The sequence below is a fragment of the Protopterus annectens genome, chromosome 14.part0, assembly GCF_019279795.1.
Source record: "Protopterus annectens isolate FY-2018-M chromosome 14.part0, PAN1.0, whole genome shotgun sequence".
NCBI classification, from domain to species: Eukaryota; Metazoa; Chordata; order Ceratodontiformes; family Protopteridae; genus Protopterus; species Protopterus annectens.
Window position 1 is genome coordinate 522,463,141 of NC_056748.1, and position 27,732 is coordinate 522,490,872.

The 27,732-nt window shown below is 41.2% G+C and overlaps 1 protein-coding gene across 2 annotated transcripts in view; it reads right to left on the reverse strand.

Annotated features, from left to right (window-relative positions):
- Nucleotides 1-27,732, reverse strand: part of CSGALNACT2 (chondroitin sulfate N-acetylgalactosaminyltransferase 2) — a 784,311-nt gene that overhangs the window by 755,741 nt on the left and 838 nt on the right. The window lies entirely within an intron of this gene.

A 27,732-nucleotide genomic window follows, 5' to 3' on the forward strand; every position in this document is an offset into this window, starting at 1 on the left:
TTTCTTTAAGTGGAGCATATCCAAAAGCTTTGGGTTTGACACAGCTTTGTGTGTTAGGCAGAGACTGCCTCTGAGTAGGCGATATGTGACGGAGTAAAGCTGCAGTTTTTCGAGATGATCTGGGTAGAGCATCTGTTTGAGGCCGGTAATCTTACGTTTGGTATTTCTGCAGCCTTTCCAGTTGTTGTAGAGGTCTTGTGAGGTACATACCAAAAGGGGCGTTGTACTCTACAATGGGTCTAATGAGTGATGAGTAGAGGGGAACAATGACCTTTTTTCCTGGATGAAAAATCTTTTGTGATTAAGTGTGCCACGTAGAAGAATTTCCTGACTACAGTGGTGATGTGATCAAAAGGAGACTACTGTCCACCTGTGTCCCAAGGTCTCTTATCATACTTTCAGTGTTAAGTAAAGTAGACTACCGCCTATGTGGTAGTTCATGGGTACAGAGTTTACCAAAAATGATGACAATGCACTTTTTGGCACTGAGCTTGAGGCCATGGTTTTGACACTGGGCATCTGTCTCAGCGAGGCTCTTTTGTAGGATGTCCACACCTTTTGGAGTTTTGATTATGGCTCCTAGTTTGCAGCCATCTGCGAACTTCATTAGTCAAAGACCTTCTGCGTTAGCCTGTACTTCAGAGAAGTAGATACCAGACAGAATAGGACCCAGGACTGAACCCTGTGGTACTCCACTTGTCACTGGTCTGAAGTTGGATTTGGAGTCTGCTACTTTCACAGTGTGGGCTCTGTCAGTGAACCAGTTGGCAACCGATCTTGTGACATAGGGATTTATACCTAGTTTAGTGAGTTTATCTATAATTCCAGAGTGGGGGATGGTGTCAAAAGCCTTGGCGAGATCTAGATAGGCTGTGTGAACCACCTTACCCTCATCTACAGCTTTGGTGACCAAGCGATTAGGTTTTGGAGACATGATCTGCCTTTTACAAACCCGAACTGAGTAGGGTCCCGAGTTTGGAGATTACCAATGTCACTGTTAAGTTCCATGATGATATGTTAAATAACCTTGCAGACCAGGCTCGTCAGACTAATGGGGTGGTAGTTTCTGGGGTCTGTGGTGGCTCCCCCTTTGTGGAGTGGGATAACAGTCACTGTGCGCCATTCAGTGGGCACATAGCCTGAAGTGAGGCTATGATTGAACATGGTACTTAGGTGGGGTGCCAGTTCGTTCTGTAGTTCATGTAGAATGCAGCCTGGGATGTTGTCAGGTCCCATGGATGCTGTGTTCTTGGCTTTGGAGAGTGTTTTTTTACCTGTGCAGCTGTGATTACAGGAACTTTGCATTCTTCCAGTACAGAGATGGGACCTTTAGGGGATGAGAGGGAGGTACAGTTAGCATTGAACCTATCTACCAGGATGTTGGCAATATCAGTTGGTTCTGTATATTTAGTGCCATTGTGCTGTAACTCAGAGCAGATCTGAGTGTTGCCATTGTGATTCTTGACATGGCTATAGATGCTTTGTAGTTGTCTTTAGAGTCAGTGGCAATTTTGTTTTCATAACAAGCTTTGGAGGATCTTATGAGGGATTTCAGCTTCTTACTGAGGCTGACCAGGGAGTTCCTCCAATCATGGGATTTTACTCTTTTGAAACAGTTTTTTTCTTCTGTTGTAGAGTTTATGGCAGTGGACCACCAGATTGGCTTCCTTTTTTGGAGGATAGCATTTTGGTTCTGTTAGGGATTGCACGATCCATGCACTCGTGTAAGTGCTTATAAAGCGCATTTGTGTAGGATTCAGCAGTCATACCTCTATTGTCCGTCAGCATGGGTGTCATGAAGTTTGCCACTTCTGTCTTAAGAAGCTTAAAGTTGGCTTTGGAGAATTTTTTTTTACAGTGGTTTCCCTAATGGGGGGTGGGGGAGGGATGTGGATATCTAGGGTGATTAGCTTGTGGTCGGATTACAAGGAATTGACCTTTGGTGTGGAGCACCGGTTGCCCATGTTGGTAATAACCAGGTCTAGGATATTGCTGCCCCTGTTGGGTGTGTGGATAAGTTGATCCAAAGCATTGGAATTTATGAATTCCAGAAAACATTGAGCGTTGGTACAGGAGTAGTTTTCCCAGTTAATGGTGGGGTAGTTGAAATCACCCATTATTAGGGTGTTAGTTTGTACCCTAATGTTTGAGTATCAAGAAATGATGAGTGGGAATCCTGGGGCATGGTGGGTGATCTGTAGCATGCTACAATTTGGATTGCGGTCTTGCCCAGAGTTAGCTGCATTTGGATAATCTCGGATGCATTATGCTGAGCAACTAGCCTGGAGGTTTGGCTATCCTTAATGAATATGGACATGCCTCCGCCTTTAGCGTTTCGGTCCAGGTTAGGTGGCTGAAAGGTGTGGTACGAATTATAGCCTGGTAATGCAGGGGCACTCTCTGGAGCCTTGAACCAGGTCTCTGTCACTGCACAGATGTTGATGTATTCCATTTTAAAGGAGTGCCTTGAGTGGGTGCATTTTGAGGTTTAGACTTCTAGCATTCAGTAGCAATACCATTAGATTCAGCTTGCTTGTACCAGTTACAGTGGTGAATTTGTCATTTGAACCTTGCCTAAAAAAGGCACTATAGGGGTGGCTAGAGCTATAGCCAGTATCCAGAATCCCGGGGGGGGGGGGGGGACAGGTGCAGGCCATCTCTGACAAAGCATCGTGATTTGTCGATCATGTCATCCCAGGCAGACAGATATTGGATCCCCTTACAATGACACCAGAAGCCTAGCCAATTGTTGAAGTCAATCATTTTGTCCTTGTACTGTGGTATCATTCTGGGTGATGGCAGGATGCTACTCAGGGCTAGGGTCATACCTGCCTGGGCTACAAGCTCGGACAGCTCCTCCATGTCTCTTTTCATGTAGTCCAGGGAGGTACGTCTCAGGTCATTCACACCAACATGGACAATGACAGAGTCATATTTGTACTTGTTGTCGAGTGACCTGTGTGCGTGGGTTATGTGGCGTATCCTGGCACCCAACAGGCAGCTGACAATAACCTTCTCCTTGTTTAGCCTGGTGAGTGGGACATCAGTGTGCCTGACTATAGAGTCACCTATGACTAGAGTGTTTGGTACGTTGTTATGCCTTATGGGCTGTGGTTGAGTGGCACACAGTTTGTGGGCTAGGTGTCATTTGGGTTGTGTTGGGGGGGGGGGGGTTGCTTGTGTTTCTGCTTTGGAGGGCCCCATTGCTTGGGCAGGTTTTTACTTAGAGCCTCCGCAAATGTAGGTGTGTGTTTTGTGTTTCCGTGTGTGTGTTTTGGTGGTGTAGGTTTTGAGGGACTATGTGACGAGTGTGGTGCAAGTGTTCACCTTCTCCTCTTGACTGTGTAGTCCAGTCTTGAGTGAAGAGAACTTGCTTCCAGTTTGGCTACATAAGTGCATCTCTCACAGGTTGTAGTGTTGGGTGGTAGGAGGCGAGGGTTATCCGTGTACATGAGGCAATTGCTGCATTGCCCCAAGATGCCCAGATTCAACAGGTAGATGGGAGAAAGCACTGGGAGCTGACCCTTAAACAAATAAGCACCTATTCAGGTATGTCTAAGTACTACAAACTGTTTTCCTCTAGACAAGGGAGGAAAGTGGAGTGCTGTAGTAATTTGTAGCTTATTTAGTGCTTACGAGTTCTGAACAAGTGCTGAGCTCAAAGAAATAGAATTGAGTGCTGAAGCTAGAAAACTGGCTAGTTCTGAGAAACAAAATTAAGCTAGAAGGCTTCCCTCCAACACAGAAAAGCTTGGGGGCTCAGAAGCCCACAAACAGTCCTGGACACAGCAAACCTGTATCCAGATTAGACTACCCACAAGCAAGGCAGGAAACAAAGTTAAAAAAAAAAAAAAAAAAAAAGAAAGAATTTTAAGTGGAAAGAGAGAAAGGAGGAGCAGAAACTATGTGGATTGGCCTTCTCAAAATGTTCTCCCTGTATTAGGTAGAGTGAGGTAATAACACTAGACTGGGAGGAGTGTCCCAGATCAAATTTACCAGTAGGGGGGGGCAACTGCAAAGCCACAAACTATAAGAACAGCCTACGAATAGGTACAGAGGGTGGGAAACAAACTGCAGAAATGTCTCTCACAGCATAAAAACAGCAGTGAGCCTTTAAATGAAAGTTTTAAACAGATAAAAGAGCCTCTAGAGAAAGCTTTTAACTGCAAACAAGTTATACGACACGCTCCTTGGCAGGAGATCAGAATCAAACAACCCAAACAGATGCTTAATTAAAGTGGACAATTTCTGGTTAATACCTCACACACAGTGAAACTAGCTAGAAGTATGCAGTAGACGTGCTATAATAACTCGAAAAAAAATAAGCAAAAAGCAGGATACTTAATGTTATATATTATAGATCTGAGTTTGCTCAGTGTCCTTCCTTCGATTAGCTCAGTGTGAAATGGCAGAAACACTCAGTCACAAACTAACTTTTTAGCTAACAGAAAGTTGAAACCTGAGACAACTTTAAAAAAAAAAGATCAAAAGAACCAATGAGGTGCTTACTCTAAGCTGTAATCCAGGTGACCCCAGTCAGCCAATGACCTTCAACAATCCTCTCTCTCACTGAAATGCCTAATGGCTTTGGCTAAACCAAGATGTCCTTGAACATGTGCTCAGACACACAGCCTTCACAAACACTAGGCCCAAACACAAGCCTGAATATGGACAATGTTACAAATATCCACGCTACTTGGTTAGAAACAAACTGCAGAAATGTTTCTCACAGCAGAAAAGCAGCAGTGAGCCTATAAATGAAAGTTTTGAACAGATAAAGGAGCCTCTAGAGAAAGATTTTAACTGCAAACAAGTTATATGACTCTCCTTGGCAGGAGATCAGAATCAAACCCAAACAGATGCTTAATAAAAAGTGGACAATTTCCAGTTAATACCTCACACACAGTGAAACTAGCTAGAAAAGTATGCAGTGGACGTGCTATAATAACTCGAAAAAATAAGCAAAAAAACACAAGATAATTAATGTTATATACTATAGATCTCAGTTTGCTGAGTGTCCTTCCTTCAATTAGCTCAGTGTGAAAATATATAATTTAATAGGAAAGTCCAATTTATTAGACTCAAAATGTAGACTTGTCCTCCAGACAGAGTCGTAAGGAGGAGCTTCAGAATTTACCACTTCCATAAATATGGGGCTTTAAAATTATATGCAGTTTTACTCTGCTCCTATGAGAATCCAAAGTAATTATGTGCATTGACAGATCTTACCCTCAAGGTTAGCCATTGTTACCCCCCCCCCCCCGCCATCTTAGCCTCCTGGGAAGGACTAGTGTCAGCAGCACATACCACTTCATCTTTGGGGCAGCATTATCAAGAGTCCTACAACAAAAGTAAAATAACTCTACCTGAGGTAAGGCCAGTTACTCCCATCATATCATACTAGAAAAGGATAGGGGTCCGCAGAGGATTACCAGTTCATTTTCTTGGGGGGTGCTTTGTCAAACTTTTGCATAAGACAGTAAGATGTCTACTTGGAAAAAGGCAAAAGTGCTGCAACTCCTATAACCTGGGACTTGGAAGCACAAACTCACTAGTGACTTCATGCTGTCTAGCTGGAAATCATGGGCATGTAAAAGTATGATCTTATACTCAAACAGAGTGGGCAATGCACTCTGCTTTGTGGACAGAGGGAGGGGGGGCAGTGTTAGGAATCTCTCCTAGTCACTTGTAATTGATATTTCAGATAATCAGTTCTTGTCTCTCTTTCTCCGTCTTTCCTCGTGGCACAGGCACTAACAGAGAGGAATGAGTAGGCCAGGAGGAGATGGTGGCTTGATGCTAATGGGGACAAAAAGAGGCAGATTTGAACTAACCACATCAAAGTGAAAAGAATACAGCTTTGGAGGAATGGGGACTTGCTCCAATGCAGGGGGGACAGGGGTAGGCTTGACTCCTAAATAAAAAAAAAAGTTTTCAAGATGAAATTCTGAGTGTTCAAGCTTATGTAACAAGACCTATTTCCACTGCAGGGTTATTCTGCGAACTCCAGTGGTACAAGAAGATACAGAAAACCTGCTGACCCATCAAACCAGAAAATGAAGACGCCCTTTCCTTTCCACCAGTCAACCCAGTTTTAGCCATCTAAGGAAATGCAGTGTTCAACTAGCAAGCAGTACTGCGAATTCCTGCATCAATCCAACCTTATCAGCCAACAGAACAGATGAGCTGGATTCTGAAGTTTGCTCCTTATGTAGGAGGTTTTCTTAATCCACTGCCTGTCACCCCTCCTATCATCTTGATCCTCTGCTTGCCCCCTCCCAGTACAGTCCTGTCTAGGACAGTGTATGTAGTGGAATATGGTGCAGGAATAAAGGCCTTCCACTGGACAATGGGATCTCTCTTTAAAACAGCCAAAGTCTCAGTAATATAATACAACACTGAGCAGAAAGGTGGCAAGTGAGAGGCGGAGAAATGTGTAGTACATTAGAGGGACTAGTTAGTCCCTTCAACTTCACTGCCCATTCTGGTAGCCCATTCCATGAGACTACAGCCCTGTGTGTGAAGTAAAGAAAATCCACAGAGCCATTCAAAAGGGAATGGAAGAAAATGAGAACCGACAGTTAACAGCGGTATTGGGAAGGAGGAGCTGGAATGTTAAATGACCTTAAACTACAGACCACACCACTGCATGTGCACACAGTGTCCTGCCATCATGCAGATACGATACAGTACAGTACACTGCAACTCATCTTGACTCAGAGTTAAAGGCAGCTTCTAAATCCACAGGCATGAGCATTCACTTAGTCTCACAGTTGGCCATCTAAGTGCTGACAACCCACAACAAGTCACATATTTATCTATCTACTGTACAGACATCACAGAATAATTTAAACTGTCAGAATATTGAGCGTGACACACAAACTTCATGGACTTCCTTAAAATTTTCTTTGTAGATAAAAATGCTGATTTCAGTAATAAGGCAAACAGAAGTTGCCATGAAAACTGTCTCTAAGAGTCTACAGTTAATTAGCACTACAGCTGCAAAGTAGACCCAGTCTCAGTAAGGCAGCAGTCTAAACTCAGAAGTAAGACCTAATAACATTAACACACCTAAAAGGAAAAAAAGTGACTGTTCTCTCATACCAGAGGCAGAAAAACTTCATAAAAAAAGGCTTAGCAAGGTAGATGGCAAATTCCTTTTCTCCAACATGGCAAGCTCCACACTTCTGTAGATCAGTGTATAGTCTCCAAAATTGTAGTCAGGTGCAAATAATCAAGTTATATGTCATTGCATGCATCACGGTTGTACTTAAGAATAGTGTGTGTGTGTGTGTATATGTATATATCTGTGTGTGTGTGTGTGTGTGTGTGTGTGTGTGTGTATGTATATGTGCGTGTAAATGTGTGTGTGTGTATGCATATGTGTGTGTGTGTGTATATATGTGTGTGTATATGTATGTGTGTGTGTGTATATGTGTGTGTGTGTGTATATGTGTGTGTATGTGTATGTATATGTGTGTATGTATATGTGTGTGTGTGTGTGTGTGTGTATGTATGTATATGTGTGTGTGTGTGTATGTATATGTGTGTGTGTGTGTGTATGTATATGTGTGTGTGTGTTCTGGGAGCTGTGGTAGTTAATGGACATTAAGTTGGCGAAAGGCGTACATCGGACTCATGGGTGTGAAAAATATGCATTTCACCCAGAGAGGGAGAAGAGACCAACTTATCAAAACTAAGATATATGTGGTAAAACTAGCAAATGGACATTTTGCACAATAAATTTTATACTTCTGCCTCTCACGTCCCACTTTAAGGTGGTACTGCACCCCATTTCACAGTACTAAGTTAATTCAACTGACAAATTTAAATAACCGTCTTGGTTATGCTGTCCCCAGTCAGTTTACTTTCAAAAACCTTGGTAAAGTCTGAACAGGATAATGTTTTTGTGCTTTGTCTCTTATGAGGTTACTAGTAGCAAACATTTCAGCCTACAGCGACAGCTTTATCTTGGCGACAGAAATTGTGTTATTGATAAGTCACTGCTTGCTGGCTTCATAAAAAAATATCTTCTTGCCTCACTTCTTTCAGAGCTGATCGGTATCACAGCTAAAGGTTATTCTCAAAACTACTGGATTCTGCCATGTGAGAGACACTGCTACAAGTTGGCGTGCTTTCCTGTTTGCAACTTTTTTATTATGTACAGTTTTGTGCACGTTTTCTACTTTTAAAAACAATTCCAAACATTACTTCCACATTACAAGACTTTAAATGAAACACTATTCGGACGTCCTCCTAAACAGTGCATACCAATTAAATGGTGATAAACATAGAAAAGATTAATACAGATATGTGCACATGTATAATAACAAAGAATCAGTGTGTGTCTGAAGCATTCTGATGTACTCTCAGCTCTCGGTTTCCTTTACTTAAGCAGAGGTAGGGCATTGACCAACAAATGACCAACTGCAGGCCGAGCCCAGGTTGTAGGAGCAACTAGTACAGCAGAATAGCAGTTATAAATCCAGGCATAAGCAGTAAACATTGAGATAAGTAGTGGTGCAGCGGACAGAGTTGTTGCCTCACAGCTAAGGGTTCCCTGGTTCAGTTCTCAGCTGGGGTGCCTTCTGTGGCAAGTCTACATGCCCTTTGTGTTTTCAAGGGGGTTTCCTCCAGGTGCTCCAGTTTCCTCCCACATTCCAAAGACATGCAGTAAGTGGACTGGACAGTCTAAATTGGCCACAGGTGTGAGTATGTGGTGTGAAAGATCACAGCAGGGCTAGCCACCCTGCAGTGTAAACTTTGGCTCTAGACTGTTACTGTTGAACTGACACCCCTACCTCATGTGGGAAAAGGGGTTGTGGATGGATAGATGGATTAACATAAGTAATAAAATGTAGGAATCATTTTGATTATGAAGTATAACTGGTTAGAATTGGAAAAAGAAGAGGGATTAGATTTAAGCCTCTGGTCACATTCCATAATATGATTTGCCATGCATGTTTACATGATGTACCTTCATTCCTCATTATTATTGCATTTCCTTGGTACATCATAGTTAAATCTTTACCAGTTTCCACTTATCTATGTCTTGAATGCTCAGCTAGAGATTTTGCACAAAGTCCACAGAAATCAAGGCTCCAATCAGTTTCCAAGCTAGTTTTAAATTATTTCGCTCAATATATACTGCTTTAGTTTCCCCTTAAGAACTGGCAATGTATGCAGTCAAGGAAAAGGCTGCGAACCTTACAGGTGGTTTCCATCAAATCCAACATATCTCATCTAGTCCACACTGCTCACATTCCTCAAGTTGTATTGAAAAGCTTCAAATGGATGACCAAAATGTGTTGTGTTGCCTTTTTTGATGGTAAGAAGCCCCCCATGTCCTATATGCCCCCTTACTCACATATACTACCTCCACGGTCAGGCAACTGTTAAGAAAAGCCACAAAACTCTAATTCACTTTCAACACCCAAAATGAAACACCAAGGCAGAGATTCCACATGAGGCAATCCAACCAGTGATTTGCTTATCAGAAAACAGTATGTAACCTCATCCATTTCAAGCTCAACCAGGAAAAAGAAAGGCAACTGAATTGAAGAAAAATGCTATCCCCATCATGTGCCAGTTTTCTGCCTTTTTGAAGATTTACAGAAGCATCTTTCTATCCCTGAATGCCACAGCAGCAGGCACACGTCACTCACCCCCCCCCCCATTTTCTTAATGGCATCAGAAGGAAGAAAAAAAAAAAAGTGTCATCACTGCACCACTGTGGCCACCACTGCTCCTGCCAATAAAGTCACCCCTGCTACCATGACTGAGGTCACTCCTGCTCTCTGGACTGAAGTTACCACTGTTGCCACTACTAAGGCCACCTGCTTTATTACTTCCTCACCCTTCACTCTCCAAATGACACCCAAGTGTTTTATGTAAGAATCTGCAGCATAAGAGCTCTGCATTCTATACATCTCTGCCAAGAGGAAGAAACAAAACAAACACACACAAACATTACTAATGGAGCCACTGAGTAACTCTAACCAATTCTAATTAAATAGCAAAGCTCAGCTGTTTGCCAAGCAGAACATGCAACTTTTACTAATGCTCTGATTTCCCTAACAACCTGCATCCAAAATACTACTCCTTCCTAATGTATTGACCCCCCCCCCATCTATTTCATCATCAATCCTTTCCACTTTGAGGCTTGTTTTATATATATTTACATATATTTCTTAACCATATAGCTCTATAGTATCCTTTCAAACCAAGTAATCCTACACTACCTTGTTCTGTTATGGGCAGAAACAACTTACTCCACTTAAATCACACAGAATTTTAGATGTACCAAATATCAGAAAGCATTCTAGAACAGAGAAAGGAGATTTTACAAATTGGGATGACCACAAGTAGGGGCATATGGAAGAGGCAAGAGAAGGCAGGAATTTAATGGAGAAAAATTGGCAAAGGAAATAGGGTACTGGAGTAAACAAAGGAAAAGTACCAGAGCAGGAGGCGGCCAAGTAGAACACAGACTGCAGGTTAGTGACTGCCTTCCTGACCATGGACTGGTAACAAGTACAAGCAAAACAGAAAGGGATAGGAGTGCTACGTGAAAGATCAGTTCTGGTTGAGTTTTCAGCTGAGATTAGAAGCTATTGTTAAAAAGGATAATTAGAAGGACATACAAAATAATGCATGATAACTCAATCAAGATGCTAAAAAAATTGAGAACAGGGAATGGAAAGGCACTATACAAAGGAACTGTGGCAGGACATTTGTATGGCTTCCAAGCATCCAACAAAAACCAGAAGCATTAGGATTTTTGCGTTAAAGTGTTTGCATATATAATTTTATACCCCTAGCAGTCAGAGAATTTTTCCTCAGACAGCAAACGCTGGGGGTGTGTTGGGAAAGAGAGGTAATCGAGAACATGTTTTCTGGGAAGGCAATAAGTTGGCAGATTTTAAAAATTCCCCATTAAAGTATTCTGTAGAAAATATCAGGGGAGTAAATGATTGTTAAGAATTACTCTTTTCAGTGAGATATAGGAATTCAGCTGGCTACATTAGTACACATTAGTAATCTGAATGCTATTGGCTGGCAAAATCAGTAGAACACAGAAATCAAAATCTAAACCACGCATAAAGTACTGAATGTTGTAAAGCTAAAATAATTGAATGTGGAAGCTTTAAAGAACAGAATGAGCAAATTGCACAGAAATAAATGGAATTTGTGGGAACAATACATGCAGAACAATGTTAAGGGGAGGGAGATTTAAAGGAATTCAGGAACGGAGCAGTTATTTAATGTTGGGAGTAAATCATAATTTACTCAAGAAAACGTACAATGCATGCAAATAATGAAAATGCTTGCAATGGTTTGTTTTCTATTAATGTGTACCCACGTCATTTTTCAAAATGTGTGAATTTAATAAAAGTATTAAAATATGAGGCATGCAATGCAAGCACACAGCTTATTTACTGGAATCAGTTGGCATACAAAGGCAACTCAGGGGCCAATTCTGATGAAACTTTTGCACATCTGCAAAGCAACCGCCATCAGAACTACTAGATGAAAAGACCTACATTTTGCTTACAACATAAACAGAACACGTGAGAGAGTGAGATAGAGAGAGATACGTTTCTCAGAATTCCCATTCCATGGAACAGGCTCGCCATCCATTTGAAGTAGAGTTCCTCCCTATCTCTATTTAAGAGCAGCTTGGACCAATGGATGGGTAAATCAGAAATTTGTCCTTGGTCTGCTGCACGTGTCTCTGATGGGCAGAGGTAGTCAGTAAACTGACACCTATATAAAATTAGTTTTGTGGGTCACACTTGGGTTGCATGACTTTGCTTATAAGAGCCCTAGTGGTCATTAGCCTAATAAGTACCTGTGAACCTATAACAAGGTAACCAGGATGTAAACAATGCTGTCCTAATTAATTTTATAGCTGCAGAATTTGAACATTCTAAACATACTATACCCCCAACCTTCAGATGTTAGGCTTGTACCACAATCAGTTGGAAATCCATCCCACCAAAACACACATTAGTGCTTCTCTGCTACTTTTAGAAAGGTTACTTTGAAGGCAACAGCATGCAAAGTTTAAGACGCAACAATGGGCAAAATGTTTTGGTCACATCTCTTCTTCTATTGCATTTTCTTGCATGTTAAGTGATTATCAATATTTTGCCATTTGCTCTTCTCAAGTCATAGTGTTTTTCCAGCCAGAGCTGTTTTTTCCCCGAGATGCAATCTGTTTCCACAACAATTTATGTTTCATTTTCATACAAAAGCCTCTGATAAAGAAAGTTAAACAGGCACAGATTTATTCTGTTGCCAATCTCTGGAACAATTTCAGTAACTCGGATTCATTTTTTCATCACTGACAACTAGTTACATTTACAGTCTTTCATTTCATTTTGTACTTGTAAACAGCTAAACGTGGTTACAATGTGTACAATCTCACACAGACACATAATACAGATCATGCAGCTGGCATGATTAACTACTATTTTCTAGAGTATAGTTGAAAAGTATAAACAAACAACAAAAAGCAAATGACCCAGAATACAATTTATTAAACTCTAATGCTTCGGTATATGTCTTCAAGGAGTTGCTTTTTTGCAACTGCTCACCTCCTTTCCCATGTGTATATTACCTTACCTGTAACAAACACAACATGCAAGAGCACATTCACAAACACCATCACCTACATATTTGGGTGACCCCAGTAATGGCAGTGTACTATTCTGCCACCAGAAGAGCAGGTGAAGAAATTGCCAATGATGTAGGGCACACTGAGCACTGCATAATCTGCTTCTCAAGGTTAATGTTGTAGCAATGTTCAAGATATTAAATGGCCATAGCAAAGCACAGCATTTTAATTGGTAACTAAATGACCACTGTGGTGGTGCAAAGAGGCATACTGTTTTTACAGCAACTGAACTACTTGCTAAAAATGATATCAGTGTTGAGCTGAATAGCTCTGTCTAAAGATGCACCCAATAAAAATATATCAAGATACTAAAGAAATAAAGTCAAAACTGTTCAAAGCCAAGTCCAAGTCACTAAAAGATAGAAGTTTGACTGGACCTTAGCTAACCAGGTCTGCTTTTGCATGAAGGTGCTGAAAGATTTGGAAGTGATAAAAATGAGTGGCCAACGCCAGTTTCCCACCCAGGAGTAGGGAATTTGAGGCTGATATAGCTGCTGTGCTGCTGCCACCTGCTGACAGCCAGGTAGTACAGCAGCAAGAGGGAATAGCCAATCACAGGTGCAAAGGTGTAGCAGCTTATCAATACAGAGCTTCACACTATGGATGCAATTCAGCATGGGCCTAGTCCTGTAGCCACTCAAACCCACAGCTACTAACCACATAGATGTTAACCTATCTAGTTTGTGATGGGCTATCATCCAAGCAGTTGGTGGTAGCCCTTCACCAATTAGAGTTCAACCCACTACACTGTAGTAAGATGAGGACAGGGAAATGAAAAGGTCGACAAGGTGGCTAGTGGTCAGTGGGTAAAAGCTACAAAAAGAGGTGTTCTCCGTTTTTCATACAGGTGGGTCATGGCCCTCCTCTTTCATACACATGGAGTAGGAGAGTCATGATGCAAGTATGGCTTTGCCACTATTGGTACATTTTTTTTTTTTTTTTTTTTTTTGAGGGAAGCGACCCCCCCATACCCTTCTTTGTTGAAAGCTTTGATTTCATAAGCAAATCACCCTTGACATCCACATCCCACCCCCCCAGTACACATCCACTCGTGCATGAATCATGCCATCCCAAATAGAACCAAGATGCTCTCCTTCAAAAAAAAGGAAGCCAATTTGGTGGTCCCCTGCTATAAACAAACTATACAACAGAAGGAAGAAACTGTTGCAGAAAAGAGGAAAATACCAGGATGCAAAAAACTCCCTCACCAGCCTCAGTAAGAAGCGGAGATCCCTCAAAATCCTCAAAAGCTAGTTACGAAAATAAAATTGCCAAAGATTCCAAAGACAACCACAAGGCATTCTATAGTTATGTCAAGAATCTAAATGGCAATTATCAGATCTGCTCTGAGCTTCAACAGAATGGCATTAAACATACTGATCCCAAGGATATTGCCAATATCCTGGCAGATCAATTTAGTGCCAACTTCACCCCCCCACCCCCTAAAGGGCCCATCTCAATACCAAAAGATTGCCAAATTCCGGTAATCATGGCCACACAGGTAGAAACCGCACTCTCCAAAGCTAAATACAGCATCCATGGGACCAGATGACATCCCAGGCTGTGTACTACATGAACTACAAAATGAACTGGAACCTCACCTAAGTGTCATGTTTAATCATAGCCTCACCTCAGGCTTCATGCCCACTGAGTGGCGCACAGCTACAGTCATCCCACTCCACAAGGGGGGGGGGAATCCACCTTGGATCCTGGGAACTACCGTCCCATCAGTCTGACTAGCCTTATCTGCAAGGGCATGGAACGCATCATAATAGAACTTATAAACAAAGGCATTGGCAACCTTCAAATACTGGACCCCACCCAGTTTGGGTTTGTGAAAGGCCGATCTTGTCTCATGAGCCTGATTGACTTCTTCAAATCAGTCTCCAACGATGTGGACAAGGGTAAGGTGGTACACACAGTCTTCAAATCAGTCTCCAACGATGTGGACAAGGGTAAGGTGGTACACACAGCCTATCTGGACCTCGCCAAGGCCTTCAACACCATCCCCCACTCTGGAATCATAGATAAACTTACTAAGCTGGGCATAAATCCCTACCTCACTCGATGAGTTGCCAACTGGCTTACTGACAGAACCCAGACTCTAAATGTATCAGACTCCAAATCCAGCTCCAGACAAGTGGAGTACCTAAGGGTTCAGTCTTGGGACCACTCTTGTTTGGCATCTACTTCTCTGAAGTACAGGCCAACACTAAGGGACTCTGGCTAACAAAGTTCGCAGATGACTGCAAACTGGGAGCCATTATTGAATCCCCAAATGATGTGGATATTCTAAAAAAGGGCCTTACAGACATAGATGCCTGGTGCCAGAGCCATGGGCACAAGCTTAATGCTAAGAAATGTATAGTTATCCCCTTTGGAAAAAAACATGTACCCATGAATTACCACATAGGTGGCAATACACTAAACATCAAAAGTATGATGAGAGACTTGGGGACACAGGTGGACAGTGGTCTCACTTTCGATAACCACATCACAACAGTCACAAAATCCTATGTGGCACACCTCATCACGAAGGGCTTTTCATCCAGAAAAAAGGATTGTCCCACTGTACTCACCCCGCATTAGACCCATTATAGAGTATAATGCCCAGTTTGGCATGTACCTCACAAGACATCTGCAATAGCTGGAAAGGCCACATAAATACCTCACTAAATGAATCACAGGCCTAAAGCAGATGCCATATGCTGACCATCTAAAAAAACTCCAGCTATTCTCTGTGGCATATCATCTCTGTGGCATATCATCTACTCTGAGGCAATTTCTGCTTAGCCATGTCAAACCCTGAGCTGTTGGACATGCTCCACTTAAAAGAAATCCCAATCCCTCAGAGCCACATGCTCCAGGGATCTAAACCTGGTCATCACAATGAACAAAACATGCTGGAGGGATTAGATTCCTGACCCAGAGACTCCCTATACTCTGGAATGAGGTTCCTGACCCAGAGACTCCCCATACTCTGGAAGGGACTGCCCATACATGTCAAGCAGAGTGCCTCCTTGGCCCTTTTCAAAAGGAACCTTGATGATTGGATGGGAGATAGGAAATTCACCCCGGGGATCATGTCAGTCGCCCTACTAAACAGGGATCCAGAGAAGTAAATATTGTGGGAAGAAATATCCATGGAATTGTTATGACTAGGCTTGTATAGGCCCCTAGGGCCGATAGCTTAGTACCAACCTATGAACACCCCTTAAAGAAATACAACTCTGAAGCTGCAAAACTTTGGGGCAAGTTAAAAATTCAAAGTCTGTTCAGCTAAATACCTTGACTGTATAAGGCCTGGTGAAAAGTAATTCAATGAAAGACCCAACTACTTTCCCAAACCCTCGATGCATACATACATAGCCAGAGGCATTGTCCTCAAACACTCATGTACAGTTAAACCACTTTTAGAAGAAAGGCAAGATGGGTCTGCTTTCATGAATGGGGCACACAAGGAAGCAGTCTTTCTTGCTCTCCATCTTACACTCACAGCCACTTCTCTCTCTTATTACCTTGGTTCACCATGTGTGTGTACACCAGCAATGCTAGTCTTCAGTAATTCAGCACTTTGTATTACGAAACACATCCTACAGCTTATGAGAGAACATTCCTGGTCTCTTTCTCACTTCAGATCTCCATCTACCATCACCAGCTTTCTCACACATCATACGCAAAGCCTTTTATCTTTTAGTTTAATGACCATTTCTTACTGCTTGCTGTTCAGGTGACATTTTCCCTTCTGCATTATGTCACTTGTGTACATGTCTTTTACAGTCTCCAAATAACATTACAATATCATAAAAAATATTATCACATCATTCTGTTTTTTTATTTTACTTCCTTTCTTGTCTGCACTTTGCAAAGCAACAGTCAAAACTTCTTCAGATAAGTCAGCATCATACATTATTCTCTGCGCACAGATGGCTTCTTACACAATTGTTTATTTTTGTTTATGCACCCTACTTTTCTGCCAGCTATGTTGTCTCACCTCTCTGACCACAAAACAATTTCTGTAACTAGTTCTGGTTTTGTTTGCACTGCATTGTAACCGTTTACTTTTCTTGCCATGCCTGGAAATGCCTACCTAGGTTATAACTAAATACCAAACTTCACTTGTAAGCATGCCTCTCAACTTCTTTGGTCAATAATTCTAGACAAAGCCAAAAACAAGAGGGTGGGAAACAAAGGCCCAAGAATCAGGGACAATTTTTAAAATATTACTCCAACTCACATAAAAAGTTAATAGAACACATTCATAAAATCCATGTTGATGCAAAAACACAGACTGACTATAATCTTCAGTGCTGTATCAGAAATATAAAACTTAGGAGGTAACAAAACCATGGTCATTCTGCAAAATTTTGGTCAGTTAAGAAGTATGCCTCCAAAGTTCGAATTTTTCTGCGGTCATCTACTTAACAGCATTCTTACAAGACCTTACTGAAATCTAAACACAGCAAAGCAAGAATCAAAATATACACACAGTAGAAAGGATAATGTTGATTATCTAGTCAAAAAAGATGGAACAAGCTTTCTAAACAGACTTGCTACTGCAATCATGGAATATACATGGCATCTGGACCCAGTGGCCATTTACACCTTATCCACCCTTAGACCTACCTCCTTTTTCAAGCCGCAACAAGCCTGTCATACCAGGGTGTATTTGTGGATACCTGCAATTGTTACAACCTCTGTGAGTATGGCAACTGCAGGGTCCTAAAGACAACAGGATATCAGGCAAATAAAGAGGACCAGCATACAAGGCACCTTAGATACTATGAAATACTTAAAGTATTAGGTTCTTAGAACACAGACCGGTTTCGGCACATACAAAATTTAAAGCCTTCTATAGTGTGTGTTTGACACACTGAAGAAGGCTTTAAATTTTGTATGTGCCAAAACCGGTCTGTGTTCTAAGAACCTAATACTTGTAATAAAGTATTTCATATTATCTAAGGTGCCTTGTATGCTGGTCCTCTTTCTTTGCCTGTATTTATGGATACCCATTCAATTGTTATGAAGGAAGAAAAAAAAAAAAAAAAAAGTGTCACACTGCTTAAATTTGGAGTGGAAGCTTATTCTAGACAATGGTTAATTTCTTATTTGTTGAAGCAAGTTTAGATACCTGGTTCTAGTATTAGTGGGGCTGCTGGATTTGTAAATTTATAAAAGAGGTCTTGGATTATTGCATCCCTAATGGTCAGGCTGAGCTACACAAAGATCGCCCCTAAACAGTCTATAGGACACTGAATAAACAGGCAGTTTTTAGCCTTCCTGGTATCTCGTCTTTCAAGCCTGTGATCATCTTGAGTCTTGCCATCTTTTTGACAAGCCTAGTAAGGTACACCCCAGAAGGAGCACTGTAGTCAATAGGCTTGATCAAAGCAGAATATAGGCTGTTATGAGCTTTCTTGGATCTACATGAAATGCATTCTGCAGTTAGATTAACCAAGTAAAAAGGGAGCATGCCATGTCATCGAAGGTAATTTCAGCAGGTTCTGTTTACTGGAATTACTTTCACTGACAATGGAGTATGCTTTTTTCTCTACTGTTGTGCAACCTTGACGTTTGTTTGGGGGGTGTGAGGGGTGTTCGCCCACATGGGGGGGGGGGGTCTTGCCCCCTGCAAAAACAAAAAAAATTGTCGAGTTGTTCAAAGGTGGTTTTGGCAAATGGTTTTCATTTTTTTCCCCATTCACTGAAATGACCTTTGATAACTTGATATGAATCTACATAAAAATATTTCATGATCACTTTTGCAATGTGATGGTCAACAGCAAGTGAATCATCTACCCATGTTCCCAGGACTCTTACCACACTTTTAATTTTGAAGCAGGGCATTGTCTACACTACAAGATGGATGAAGGGATTGTTTAGCAAATATGACAATATTGCACTTAGCATTTCGTTTTAAACCTTCCTTTTGAGTACCAGTTGTTCACATGTGTGAATTCTAGATGGAAGTTCTGCGTTATCAGCAGGGAATTTGAGGAGGACACCAAGTTTATAGTCACCTGCAAACTTGGTTAACCAGAAATCTCCAGTTGTAATTAGATCTGTAAAAGTATACGCTGAATAGATGAGAACCCATCATAGGAGTCTGAGGAACACCACAGGTCATCTAGGTACCTGCCACCTGCACTAAATGGGTTCTATCCCTTAACTAAATTTGCTATCCACCTAAGTACATTGAACTCATTCATCCTGTTTGCTACGTTAGCATGAGGTATGGTTACAAAGGTATAGATTCGGATACTTAGGCTGTGGTGAGCTGGACAAATGCAGCTAAGTAAAACGTACAATACATCCCAGTCGAGGTGGAGGTGGAAATAGTTGTGAGCACCACTGTGGTGGTCACTTGACCCTGGCCAAAATGACAGAATAAATAACTATGGCTTATTCTAAAACCCAATGCTAGAAAGGCTTACTGCGTAAAATCCCTAAACATCTGTAAAAAAACAATAGTATGAAAAAAATCTCAGGAACCTGTTGATCTCTTGTTCGAAGTTATTATTGGTCTTATGTATACATGTGGACCACCAGACTGGTATACTTTTAACTTCACATTTTGTTTAGACCTGGTAGTTACTACCAGGTCGATGCATTTATCCAAGTGCGCAAAAACTGACTGCTGTGTCTCTTGGGTAATATATTTAAACCAGAATTTTGTGATATTTGCATCTTTTAGGAGATAAACATTACCAGTCTATGAGCAGATTTAAACAAACAGATTTAACTGAAGAAAGTATCAGAGGGGCTTTTGATATTACTGTCATGTTGGCAAAGGCCAACTTTAGAACATTTTGTCTAAAATGGGTTCCATGACAAGGATGTTTTGGGTGTGAATTACAGTTAGGAAACTGGGATACTTGTACCTTATCAGGTAATCAAAATCTCCTAGGAAAATGGAATTCCCAAAAATCTGAAGCTTATCCCGTGTATTTAGGAACCTATCATGATTTTCTGGGAGCATGGGGGGGGGGGGTCCTGTAACATGTTATGATCAAACAGTTTGTCCCGTTTGGTGTGATCTGGATCTCAATTTAGTTTTGGGTCTCCTGTGATCGGACTACATGTTACACAGTCTTTAACAAACACAGATAACCTACTGCAGTTCCACAGGGGTCGAAAGGAATGGTACAAGCAAAACCCTAGAATGGGGGTCAAAAGGAATAGTACAAGCAAAACCCTAGAATGGGGGTCGAAAGGAATGGTACAAGCAAAACCCTAGAATGCATAAAGTACTTTCAGTACGAATGGGGGTTGAAAGGAATGGTACAAGCAAAACCCTAGAATGCATAAAGTACTTTCAGTACTCTTAAATCAAGTCTCTGTAATTACACACAGACACACGCACACACATTTGTATGCACTCAAAATGCAGCTGGGCCTTAAGATCAGGCAATGTTATTTATACTCCTGGTATTAAGCACAGCCAGCTTGATGTGGCATGGTGCTTCATATATTTCTTTTGTTAAGTTGGGAGCTCCATTAGCTGGGCTCTGCATAAAAAAGGCAGTGTGGTGTGATAAACACTATGCCCAGTATGGAAAAGCCCTGAAACAAGAGGTGCAAACATGTCCACCCATGCAGACTTATACGTGATCCCCACAAAATGACATCAGCTATGAAGACAGTTGTTAAAGCCATACCACCTTTTCCCTGTACTTGGGTATCAAGCTAACATACGAATATTTTTGACTTACTGCATTTCTATTTGATTTATACAGGGACTGCTACTGTTTGAGCATTTTTAAAGCATGTGTTAATTTTGCGGCAAAAGTCATAATTTCTCGTTTTTTTGGCAATTTCTAGATTTGATTGCTTCCAGATCACCTTGCAGAAGGGTATAGGAGCCAAGGACTTGTTTATTTAGTAGTAGTTTGTTGTTTATCTGCACTTGAGAGCTACTTTTCCCATGCTTTTAAATGCAGAAATTCCAGGGTCATCTACCTTGTGGCAGAAAGTGTTTTCCTGGACTCTCTGAGCTGAGAAACACTCCAGGGAGTTGAACGAGTGGTCATTTACTGGCTAGAGAGTATAAAGTCAGTTTAAGCTTTTTTTCTCTGCTATAAATCAAGTGAACAAAGCTGCTCACCATGCTGTGCCCTGCATAGTGGCAAAAGCCTAGTCAGTAAAATTTCCCTATAAAGTTAGGATTAGGTCTAAAACCTGTTAAAACAGTGCAATATTGCACAGAATTTAGTTTATAGCAGCTACCTCATACTTCAAATAGCACTACCATATCCTAGTAATATATAACATCTTGCCCTTAACCCCAGAAACTGCTCTAGGAGACCTGCTAAAACCCAATCCTTAATACTAAACAGCCCACCTACCCCATTATAGGACTGGATAACATGTGTATGCAATTTCCTAAAATCTGTGGCCAGCTTGGTAGATTTGAGCATCATAAGGCAATATAGCAATTGTCTCATGTTCTCAGACAACTAGTTAATCATTAACAAAAATAAACTGTATGCAAGAGATGTGAATACACATCTTCCTTGGAAGCAAAAAATCTCACATACAGATGAGGTTCCCAACCCACACTATATCCCTCACACTTACTGCTCACCATGCACACATATGGTCTTATGCTAAGATGCTTAAAGGAAACCTTCCCACATCTCAAAGACTTCCAAAGCAGATAAGTAACACTGCTCTTCAGCAATCACGAAAACACACACCAAAAGAAACATCAAACATCCCACTTAAGCCTACACTCAAAAGTCACCAAGGAGTAAAGCCCACAAGACAAGTGTATGCATTACCTTATACTCTTTCCATTGGGGAGTTCATTGTGCGACACACAGATGCCCCACTCACCAGGTTAGACAAGAAGATAATAGTTAGTTGCCTATTTGGAGCCAGATCTGCAATATCACACATGCAGTCAGTCACCGCAACCCAAGTACCAACATGATTCTATCATAGTTCATGTGGGTATAAAAAACCCAAGATGCAATTCATTGCAGTATATGAAGAAAAAAATACATTTATCACAGAAAGGTAAGAGCCTTGCATTGAGCAACATTCTAACTTCACCAAGGATGATGTCACAGTGCTAACATAAAATGACTAAGCCAATTACTAAAATCAGTTTATGGTGCCACTCCAGAGGGACCCAGTATCGGTAAGCATGGGAGGACATGGCCAACCATTTTGCCAAGGATGGGCTACACCTGTCCCCCAGGCTTTCAGATATTGGTTAAACTTTATCCACCCCCTTAGAGCCTTTTTAGGCAATAAAAAAAAAAAATCTACCAACATAGGGAAAAAGTCGTCAAACAGCTTTAAGGCTAGCAGCCCAAACGAAAAACTCCACATCCTTCAAGCCTTCTTCATTCTGGAGAATTCAGACATCTGTGCCTTGACCAAGACTTGGTTTAAAGCCATAGAAAGTACTCCAGCAGTGCAAGGCTACAGGGCCTTCCACACATTTACACCAACAAGAACACAGACAGGAGTCAAAAGGTGGCGGTGTCTCCATCTACACTAATGTATCTCCAGGTTGGTTAAACAGAACACCATGGAGTTCTTCCACATGCAAGTCACCATAGATAAGGTCCCCCACCATATCACAGCTAGGTATAGGTTGTCCACTCTATCTAAAGCTACTAAAGGTCCTCGCCATACAAGCACCCTATTCATGGGTGACTATCCCTCCACAGATTGGAAACTTGTACTAACTCAAAACTCACAGACACAACACTTCCTTGACTTCATTAACACAAACACCCTGGAACAGATAGTGCACACTCCAAAAGATCGAACATACTAGATCTGGTTCTCACCAACATGAGAGAGCATCACACACACACACACACACACACACACACACACACACACACACACACACACACACACACACACACACACACACACACACACACACTAGAAATCAATCCAGAAAATCCAGCTGAACCAGTAAAAGTTAGTAACTATTCTAAGGCAACCTACATCCTATTAACTGACAGTTTTTAAAAATTCAAGGTTTCCCCTAACCCCAAGACAACAGCTGTCTATGCAGAATTATTCAGAGTCTCTGTAGAAACATGTGAATGACTGCATAGAGGCTGCTGTACATACCAGAAGAAAAGCCTAAATATATATACTAAAAACAAACCCCACTGGTAGAATCCTCACCTAAACAGGGTACATAATAAAAGAAAAAAAAAATCATGGCCAAAATCAAGAGGAGCAACTCCCTTAAAAACACGGGCTCTCATATACAACTAAAAGAAATTGAGAAGTCTGATTAATCAAGTCCAACAAGGTCAACTACAAGGTCAAGACAGCCTTGCAGGCTAAGAACAATCACAAGGTCTTCTTCAGCAACGTCCAGAACCTTAAAGATAACATGCAGCAGTACACTCATAAGCAAGAACACCACCTCTACGGGTCCTGACAGCATCCCTGGTTGCCTCTTAACAGTCTAAACCATGACCTATCAGGACCACTTGAGACACTCTTCCATCTACAGCCTTGAAACAGGCCACATTCCAGGTGAATGGAGGACCACAACAGTCATTCCCCACCACAAGGGTGGGCCATCGACTGACTCAATGAACTACAGATCCATCGTCTAACAAGCCTAGTATGCAAAGCCAGTGAGTGAATCATGGAAATGATAAACGAGGACTTTGGCAACCTACAGACACTGGACCCATCCCCAATTTAGCTTTTTTTTTTTTTTTTTTTTTTTTAAGTGAAGAACTTGCCTACTTAACTTGGAAGACTTCTTTGAGAGAGTCACAAGACAAGTATCTTTATCTGGCCAAGGTATTTGACAATACCCCACTCAAGCATGGTTAGCAAGTTTTTGAGGTACGCATAAATCCCCACATAAACTGTCAGATTGCCAGCTGGCTCACAGACAAGACCCAAGAAGTCAGGATTAGTGAGACCGTATTCACCAAGAGAGAAGTCACCAGTGAAGTACTATAGGACTCTGTACTTGGCCGGCTCCTGTTTGGCATCTACATCTCAAAAGTCAAGGCTAACATCCAAGGCATCTGGGTCACCAAATTTGCAGATCACTGTAAATGGAGAGCTCATAGATCTAACAACAACAACAACAACATCTTGCAAGAGGGTTTAACGCAAACACTGGTACCAAACCCAGGGCCTAAAACTCATTGCCAATAAATGAGTTATAATCTTCTTTGGGAAACTGTCAACACAAGTTAATTACTCCCATCTACAAAACACCTGTAAGAGTCAACCCAGTAATAAGGGATCTGGGAAGATATGTAGGCAGCAATCTAGCCTGTGACCAATATGTAGCTATGACAGTAAGAAGATGATTCTGTCTCACCCAACTTATAGGAAAGGGTATGGCATTCAGGTCAGAGGACGTTATAGTACCACTCTACCCAGCCCTTATCAGACCCATCACTGAATACAATGCCCCCTTTGGCATGTACCTAACCAGATCAACTAAAGACTGTCTTTGTATTCAGCCTCCTACAGGCTGCTGAGAGGGGATCCTTGCCTTGCTTACAGTGCTTCCTCAGACCCATCCCTGATGGATCTGGAGCCAGGAATCATCTCACTTGTGATACAAGGGGATCCTTGCCTTACTTACAGTGCTTCCTCAGACCCATCCCTGATGGATCTGGAGCCAGGAATCTGAATCTCACTCGTGATACAAGGGGATCCTTGCCTTGCTTACAGTGCTTCCTCAGACCCATCCCTGATGGATCTGGAGCCAGGAATCTGAATCTCACTTGTGATGCAAACAAAATGTGCTGGAGAAACAAAGGTGTGTCCCAATGGATCTCCATGTTACAGAGCAGGCACAGAGGTGTGTCCCAATGGATCCCCATGCTACAAAGTAGTCTCGTCTATCCGTGTAAAATAGAGTTCATCCCAGACCCTGTTCAAATGGAACCTTGACTTTTGAATAAGAAACTGAAAACGTATTCCCGGCCTCGCTCCCATGTCTCTTATGGACAGAGGCCGAAAATAAGGAAAGTATTATTGTAAGACTACTCAAATCCCTTGTTACCTCCCTACTAACATGCCCCCCCCCATATAGACATCCGTGAAACTTGGGATCCAAATGGATTTGGGATGCATGGCTAGACTCGCAAGGGCCCTTGTGGTTGTCAGCCTAGCAGCAACCTATGAACTAAACAGAGAAGGAAAGATTCTTCTTAAAAATGATGGTCTTACTTGCATTGTGACATACACAAAGAGCTCTGTTATATCTCTCAAGGTTTTACATACCAGATCATTCACACCCACATAGACCACTACTATGTCATAATCATATTTGTTGGGTTTAAGGGTCTTTAGGTCCCTTAGCATGTCAGAGATTTTGTTCTTGAAAGTCAACTCACGGTCATCCTCTGTTTGTCTAGCCCCATAACAAAGTCAGCATATCTGACAAAAAGTCACCAATCACTAGTACACTTTTGCTAGAAGGGTGGGGTGTCTAGGTACACTAGTTTTGGATTGTTTATCTGGTGCCCCTTTACTGAGCTGCCGGTAGCAGGTGTTGTAGTGTTTGAATTGCACTTTGCTCCAGATTCACTAGGAGGTTTTGGGCCTCTTTTTAATGACATCAGCATATGATAAGTTTATTACGTATTTGTGCAGAATGCAGTGGTAGCTTGTGTCACTCACAGTGGCCTGTGAGAATCAGGTAATTGTTACACTGCCCGAGTAAACCAAGTGCTAGAAGGCTGGAAAATGAGGGTGAACAAGTTGGCTGAAATCCATTTTAGTCCAAGAATGCAGAAAAAGAATGTAATATTATTTAAACTTAAAAAAACATTAGTAGTTCAATGGAAACAACATTTCTGATATTACAAGAACGTGGTGGTTCACTGATTATATTAATATACAACTCATATTTGTAGCAAAAAATGGATAAGTGATATTTAAAATGGCTTGTATTTGAAGTGTAAGAGAGGAAAAATAATAAAAATAAGATGAATACGAATAGTTTCCGGCTATCTAAGACAGTACTATGCGCAAATCTAATTAGTAGATAACTTCAGTGGGTGAACTTCAGTGGGTGTGAAATGACTAGGTTTGTAGAAATTTCAAACTGGAAGACCATGTCTTATCTAGCTCAACGATGTGTGCAGCAGTGCACAGGGTTATTTCTGGAAGACTATGCCTATCTACCTCAACGATGTGCACAGCAGTGCTCAGGGTTGTTTCTTCCAGCAAAGAAAAACAAAAGAACCAGCAGAAGATCAGCTTGGAATTCAGCCGGAAATGCCTACTTCCAGAATACAGGAGCAGTTTAACTCCCTGGCACAGCGGTACCCCCGCTGGTTCTTGGAAGGTAACACTTTACTTAAAACCTATAGAACAGCTGTAAAATTAAAGAAAAGTAGAAAAAAACAGTACATCAGATTATCATAACACAGCAATGCAGTAATGGCCAGATGATTGTAATAACCATAGCAGAACAGTAACACTGAATAAAAATAGTGCATAAAACTGTATAAACCACTAGATGACTAAATTGCAACAGAAAAGGAGCATTTTCCTGCTCATCTGATGAGGCATCAGTTCAAAACTCCAACTTGTAATTCTAAAACATGAGAAACCACAAACCACCAAATATAAAATCCACTAACAATCACCTCCAACAACTCCACCACCACTTTCCAGTTATTTTGTTACTGTAAGCTTTATGTACACTGAATCATTATAAACCAAGTATTTTTTTCAGAACCAAGTTTTTTTGTACTTAGAACCTCAGAATACAGACAATTCTATTCAGTTAAAAATGAAAATAAATAAATAAATAGATTAATACACACACAAATGACAATTGCAACAGCATTTTTAAAAGCAGGGGAACACTGTTCAGTTACATCAGTCAAGATCCTTGTACAGTGGAGCCTCAGGAGCACAAGGAAGGCAAGTACCTTGCTACTTTCTCATTGTCACAAATAAGAGAAATTAGATTCAAACCTAGTTCTTTGGATTCACTTTAACACTACTGCCCACAGTAGTTATTCCAAACCCAGAAATTCCAGCCTTATTTAAAGACGGTGAAATTAACCTGCAAAAATAAGCAACCTCAGACTACACAGCGGCAGATTCTTCAACCAGCTGAAACTATTATAGTGGGTAATTTTAAAGGTTTGAAATCAGCACTTCAGCATATCACAGAATTCATTGAGTACAGTGGTCCAGTACAAGAGTAACATACTCATCTTAATCTCTTACTAACAGGCGAGTAATCTTCTTTAGGTATTCTACACCAAGGAAAAACAGTTTTATTTTGCAGTTCCGAAATTTCCATCCACATATCTGAATCCATTTACTTTTGAACCTGTCAAATGCTAATCAGATTTTTTTTCTGCTGACATAATTAACAGGACTCTCAAAATGAAATGTGAACGACCAGAGCGGCTTGCTAGCTATCCCACCTGACTTGACAGAAAGATACTCCACGCCCAAGAAGGCCAATGCCTAGGCTAATGCAATAAACACAGCAGTAAAAGTATGTACACCGGCTAAGGGGGGGGGGGGGGCTATCATTGCAATCATTTGTAAAGACCCTTCTAAAATATTAGGGAGTATGCTATGCAACAGGTTTAGCAGACATTTCTGAGATGTTGGTGTGGTCATTAACTGTGCACTTTTGGCATTGTGGATACTGCAGCAAGAGCTCCTAAAATCCAAAAGTTGTCCTCCTTTATTCTTCAAGTCTTCTGTTTCTGCTTTAGTTAATCAAATTTCCAGTCCTTGTCACATGTTTACTGCTAGTGTTTACTCACTCCTGGGTTATCTTTTTTTCTCTGCTTGTTTGATACTACAAACTTCAGATATGAAGGTTACAGTGAGACACTTCTTATAACTGACAATAAAACAATAAAAATACTTGTACAGAATATAAATCAAAAAGTTTACAATTCACCTGTGATGTGAAGGTCCACAGTGCCTCACATAACCATAACTCTGGTGAATTCTGAAAGAAATATACCACAGTTTTTTTTGTACCAACATATACAAGTATCTTCACTTGAGTAAGCAAGGACTACAGCATGGATGTCAGCCATCGTGCAAGAATT